At 35.7% G+C, this 7,088-nt stretch overlaps 1 pseudogene; it reads left to right on the forward strand.

The window, feature by feature from the left end:
• The first annotated feature begins 4,238 nt into the window (after positions 1–4,238).
• On the forward strand, positions 4,239–6,642 carry LOC106145690 (long-chain fatty acid transport protein 6-like; annotated as a pseudogene).
• Positions 6,643–7,088: the final 446 nt, after the last annotated feature.

The raw sequence follows: 7,088 nt of genomic DNA on the forward strand, positions 1-7,088 counted from the left end.
CTTTTTCAGAATTTACATTCTATAACAAAAATGTCCTCTGAGGTTTGTATGGCTAACCTTAAAAAAACCACGTCAATCAGAAAATATTATTCAACCTATTACAGAGAATATATGACAATGTGAGATAATTGCTATAGAAATGTTTGCTGTATACTAAATATATCGTACTTAGGAGTTTACAGAAACATCAATAAGCTCTGTGTTACTTTGAAACAGTCATTTAAAGAGTTTGGTCCTGTCCTTCAGTATAACTCTATGTCTTGCTGCTTATGGCCCTTTTAAGCACATAAACTAGCAGAGAAAATTTTATGTCTTTTGTCTTTTAAGAATTAGTTCTCAATACAGTCAGCAAATACACCACGTTCCAAGATATATTGTCTGATTCTCTTCCACTCTCATGCTTGGAGATAGCTGCAAAGCTGAGGAAGTACAGAACAGGAGACCTGAGACATCCAGGACACAGAAAGGAGTCTTTAGCTGTATGTCCAGGCGTACAGGCATGGAGTTTCAAGAGAACACCTGCTTGGATAAAATGAACATATTCAGATTACTCATGTAGCCTTCCTATGGGACAGAAAGGCTCTAACAATACAGGACACTAAAAAAAATATAAAATCAAAAGTTGGTAAGAAAATATTAGTTTTATTTATCTTTCAGATGCCAGAAAAAACACTAGTTAGAAACTTAGATGAACTATGATGTTTGCATTTCTTTTATAGGTAATTTCTTATTACTTACACTAAACAACGTTCACTGTATGCCTCCAAAGTCAGATTAAACTAACTCCTTTATATGCTTGTATTACACTTCTCTGAAGTTGTCTTCTCTGTCTCTCTGCCTCAATTGGATAAACACCCTCATCTATTCCTATTAACTAAACAGTACAGTGAGCTTCAAAACTGAACTTGTTGCCCATTAATTAGATTATTTTAGCAAAGGCACTGTCCCATCTTTCTTACCGGAAAAGCTGGCAGATTACTCATAAAACAGAATATTCACTTGAATTCTTAGTGAAAGTTTTGGTTCACTGTATTTGGAAACCTTTCATATTTATCATTATTCATGTGATTGCCTAAATAATAAAAACCAGTTAATTGTGCATTTTGATACCATAGAGTACTTTGAGAGAATTTGTGTTTTACTTCAAACTCAACCTCTAAATATCCATAGATACTTAAGAATCTCAGTTTTTATTAAAAGAATATGTTTTCAGTCCTTGTGATTGCAGAGGAAAAGCTGAAAAGAAACATTGTAACAAAGCAGAGGGAGTAAGTAAACAAATCTTCATGTTTCTCCACTTTCTGACTTTATAGCAAAAAAGAACAACCAAACCTTGACAAACCAAAACCAGTGAATTTGGTGACCAGTTTCCTTGAATTCAATTGTAATTCTGTATTTCCAAAGCAGAGGCTATGTAGTAACACTTTAAAATAATAAGACTATTAAAAGGCTATTAAAATGCTATTTCTATCTTGAAAACTTTTTTTTTTTTTTTTTTTTTCCACAGCAGAAATTTAGGCAAATAGATAGATCATTATTTAAAGTTGGTATGAGACATACTTAGTCTTGTATGCACTTCTAGGGTCATTGTAATAACAACTATAAGGGCAATTACATAAGGTCTATGTATCTTAGGTAATTCACAGACATCTCAGATACCTTGGAGAACTAGGACATGAACTTGACGTCGGAATCAACACACAGGGCTGTTTACTTTCCCTTGGGACTGGAGAACATCTCAGGGTAGGCTTACCTGTTCTCTAACTGACTGACTGATTCCTGTGTTCTTCCTTCCTCCAGTATGTTCCCTGGCTCCCAGAGCTACCCTGAATGTGTCTGCGAAGTTGTGGACATGTAACAGCTTTGTGTTTGAGATGGCAGCTTCATTCTTTTGTTTTCAATTTTTCTAAGAGAACAACCCCAGACCACAGCCAGGCAAAGAGAAAGGGAGTTCAGACTTAGAAGAGCTAGCAGTCAGTTTGCATTAAAACTTTTTGGCACTTTTCTTTTGTCAGAAAAACAAATGAAGACTAAGGACTGGAAATTACAGATTGTCCAATAATTAAAACAAGGCTGAAGGAACTACTCAGTTATTCCAAGCTAATTGCTCAAGTGCCCTTTCCAAGACTTCAGGGAAAACATCCCAGAGCATACTAAGTCATTGGAATAAGTTTATTTCTGATCATGCAGGGATACAAATCTGGATGCACATGCAGCAGAATTCCACTGTGTGGAGCTTGGTGAAAAGAATGCAAAGAAGAGATAACGCAGTCAGATTTCAAGCACTTATCTCTTACTTTGAGAGAGATCTTAAAAAAAAGAACAACAACCCAGACAACAACAAACAAACAACAACAGCCACCACAAAACCAAACAAAATCAGAAACAAACCAAAAAAAGCCACCACACAAACAATGAGCCATGCCAAAACTCGACAACAGATTATAAGAATACAAAGCTTTTGTTTAGACTGCAAATTGAGCATGTATTTGATAAGACTGGTGAAAAAATGAGTTATTTGCATTTATAGTGAAATCATAAGTTATTCATTACAGTTTATGAATACTTTTTTCTTCTAAGGTGCTTTGAGTTTGTCTAGAGTTAAGAAGATATTTCACTGCTCTGAGCAGCTCTTTCATTTGGAGTGTGGATTAAATTCTTGTGCACACAGCTTTTGTGAATGTTTTAGGGAATCTGAAAGTCCAGTAATCAAAAGAAAGCTAGGTGCTGCTGCCAGGATACTGCAGCCAAAAGCAGGTATCAGGCTTGTCATACCAGGTGTAGGGCAGGTCACGGCAGTCCAGCTTCTGTACTCCAGGTGACCATAACTGTATGAGTGTAGTCTCACTCAGAGAAGAGTACACTCCTTCTTAATAGTCACTCTTTCCTAATATTTGCTCATTTTCTTCTCCATCCATATACTCTACATCTTTCCTTTCATTTTCTCTGTTTAACTTACATTTACTTTTTCTGCCCCATAAACAATATTTTGCTCCAGCATTTCTAAAATAAGGGATTAGTGGGTCTTCCCATATACTTTAAAGTGTGAAAAGAATCAGCCCAAATTAATCCTGAAACAACTCTGAAGACCAAAATTGTTTCATGTAGCATGCTTTAGTCCTTTTTCTGGTTTACTTTGTTATGAGTTCTCACTTATACACCATGGCTATATTTGACAATAGAAGTGACATAAGAACACCATAGCCAGCCTATTATTTATTGAGTTTACTTCTGATCTGGCCTAGAAGAAAGCTGGGGCTGAACCTGGTCTTATGGCATTATCCTTCATAGTTATTTTCTCTTAAGATTGTGCCTACATGTTTATTGGTTCAGTTTATAAACTCTGCCATTTAGACTTACCCCAGAGCTAAATTTACTGACTGGAGCTATAGTGAATCTTGCATGCTTGTACATGTGGCAAAGAAAAATTAGTAAACATTTCCAAGTCAGAGTCAAGGAGTGTTTAATATCCATGAAAGTCATGAGGCAGTCTGTTAGTGCTCTTGGCCAGTCAGTAACAACATTCTGAGAAAGCCAGAAACTCAATGAGGGAGTCACATAAAGTGAAACACAAGATGTTTTAATGGCTCATCTATTGTAAGAGTAAACTTGTAGCTACTTTCATTTTTTCAACGTAAAAAAAAAGAACAACAAATTGGCCTGATATGTGACATGACAAAATAAATAAAAAATAAATAATAAATAAAAAATATTTAATTTATTTAATATTTATTTTATTAATATTTATTTAATATTTAATAAATAAAAAGTAAATAAAAAAAATAAAGAAGAATAATCAGCAGACTTCAGAATAACTAAGACTGTCACTTTACAAATTAGAGAGTTCAGAAAGCCATGAGATTTAAATTTTTGATTAGAATTTTAAAATGTCATACATTACGCACCTTAACTTGGTTTATACGTTTGCATGCAATTAATGCCAGAATGCTTTCATTTTTAAGCTGTTCTTTTACCCTTACAACATCACATAAGCTTTACGGTACGTACAAGACCCTGCTTGCTGCAAAAAATCCACTATACACACTGAATATTGTTAAAAATGTAAACGAACTTGATCAACATACTAAAAGCACAGAGTGTTGGTAAAATATTTCTAAACTACACAGTAGAGGCCACATCACTGAAGAAAGCCTCCCAGACAGCTGAAGTGTTCCTGAATCCTAGAGTGTCACATAAGGTGTTTCACAAGAGACTAAAAGAAATGGGAAAGCAACTGAATTCCCTCCATAACTGACCTTTTCATGCAGGGAGTGGTTAAGATTCTCTACAAGCTGTTTCTCATCCATGAAGGGAAATTGCACACCTAACAGGATGTGGACAGGAGGAGTAACAGCATAACACAGGTCTTGCTGCACTATGTGAATCTGAAAAAAGGTGACACTGTGGCCCTGCTGATGTGTAATGGACCTGACTTTATCCATGTCTGGTTTGGGCTGGCCAAGCTGGGCTGCTTGGTGGCTCTTCTCAACTACAATGTGTGCTCCAGATCTTTCCTGCACTAAGTTAATACATGTGCAGCAACAGCACTGGTGATAGAAGGTAAGGTTTCTACTGCTTTATGCTTTTTATCAAAAGTATAAAATCAGAGCCATTCAAAGCTTCAGGCACTTCATACATACATACACATATACTGGCTAAAAAAGAGAGGAAAGATACAGTCTTGTTTGAATTTCAAGTGTATAAGCACCAAAAAAATGTGGAATTAATTAGTATAATAAAAGGACAAATCTGAAACTCTCCAGATACCAGAGAAGGTATCAGCAGAAACAATCATGCATCGATAAGCAAACAGCCTGGGGAGATATTTTAGCACCATCTCATTTCCATTCCTATCCATTGGATTATTTAGGTACAAATTCACTGACTAGCAGAAGGGTCAGATTCTCTTTGTTAGTGGTGATTTCCTTCAGCTAAAAATTTTCACATGCAAATTTATCTTCATGGAACTACTTTAAACTGGTGATCCTGAGGTAGAATTGCTTGAAGCAAAGATTGCAGCATGTTGAGCTGTAATTTTGGCTTTCTCGCTAGCATATTAGGTAATACTAGGCAATTTATTTAACTTTAATACTCTTCTTCCATCTTCAGTACAGGTTGGCAATACTCCCATAATTCCATATGAACCTATGAGGGCTCACTAGATGGTATGTATACAAAGCTTTAAAACAAATGTTATAACATACTGATCAAATGAAATCCTACGTATCAGCATCATCAAGTAAGATCAGGAAATTTTACCTGCCATAATCAAAGTCACACGAGATGTATAGGGAAATTAAACATCATTAATTTTTTTCACTATCCAATAGGTGGGTTATTCCTGCTGCAAGCTAAGATAGATTCACTGTACGCAGTGGTCAGACATATAAACACAATGCATGTAATCAGGTTCATGGTTGTAATTATTTTAATAACAATCTTTTTTTTTTTTTTTTTTTTTAACTTGGCAGACTGTTCGGGATCAACAGAGAAATCATTTATTTTCCAATAGAGAAATCACTTATTTCCAATGTTGATGTCCAGCTGTTGAGCACCAGTCCTCCTTTCTAGCATGTTTATCCTATACCAGACAAACTAGACAAGGTGCCTCACCTTAAAGTCGTCACTAACACAAGAAACACAGCTATGTATATCTTCACATCAGGAACTACAGGTAAGGATGTGTACCAGCAAAGAAAAACTGCAGCTCTATTAAAATTAAGGTGGTATAAATTTAGAAACAGGACAGACACACAAAAAGGCAGAACTTGAAATTTTAAGTCAAGATAGGGAGGAATTCATTTAGTTAAAAGCATAGTACACTCTAAATCATTTTGCCTTGGCATAACAAAGGTGTAATTCCAGTTAGTGAACTTGTACGTAGATAGTCCATGGCTGAACTTTGTTTCTTAAATATAAAACCAATAAAAATCAGGCTCCAACAGCTGCTCAGATTCTACAGTAACAGAATTTCACAGGCTTATACCAAAAAGAAATATGGCCAGCACAAGTGCTTGGGCCTTGGAGGAAAACTTTTCCTCTGAAACTGGCCTGAAAAATGACCAGCTGAGTGGCACAGTGGCTCTTCAGAAGCTTTCCCACTCTCCCACTGTGGTGAGACAACACTGTACACAGTTGGTTTGCACTCGTCTGTGAAGGGTATGGACTTTGTCTCTCAGACAAAGCAGACAAGAGGATTAAATAGCCTTACAGGCAAAAATACTGAAGAAGCTGAGAGACTAAGGAGATATAATCATGAAGTAAAGACTGAAGGATAGAACAGACAAAGACTCAGAAGAAAAGACAATTCTCCCTCTACATTTCAAACATTATTCTATTTGCAGCAAAATTATTAATGTAAGCAGTATATTTACTGTTCTACAGTTAGTTAGCACTATTATTATTAGTTCTACTGTTACTACAATTACATCTGTTATCTTCCCTTTGACATGTTTCCCAAAAGCTGCTATCATTGCTCCTCTAAGAGCTCTATCTGCCTGCTTTGCATTAACTCAGTGTGGTGTAGTTTCTCAGAATATCATGTATAGCACTCTTCCCTTTTACCACACCAGTGATTTACTTCTTGACACCAGTGGATGCATTGAATTAGCTACTGCTTACCTTCTAGTGAAGTTTCATTAACTTGAAAATGCTGTAACATCTTATTATTTGGTAAGTAACCCTGTTTGGTAACTCAAATATTATGTCTACCAATAGACTATCGCAATTTTCTGATTTTTAGCAACTTCTCCTGTCTGCAAAGTGTATCAAAGATACATGCATGATTTTTGAAACTAAGAACAAACACCAATTGTTGCATAAAACCATCATAACATGACTTGAGGTCTGCATAATTCCAATACCACTGCATATGTTCTATAGGTTTAAGCAAAAATCATATTTGTATCCAACATTAGAAGTCTAAAAGGGCATTCACATGGGCATCTGAGAAGTCAGGCTTGATTTTTAGTTTCAGAAGGAATTAATGCATTGTGGAAGCTTTAACTAATCTTCAGAATAAGATCAATCAAATGTGCTTTGGAGCTTTTTGAGTCACATATTTGAGAAACACCTACAGAATTAGATAT

This window comes from Columba livia, chromosome Z (genome assembly GCF_036013475.1).
Source record: "Columba livia isolate bColLiv1 breed racing homer chromosome Z, bColLiv1.pat.W.v2, whole genome shotgun sequence".
Classification (NCBI taxonomy): domain Eukaryota; kingdom Metazoa; phylum Chordata; class Aves; order Columbiformes; family Columbidae; genus Columba; species Columba livia.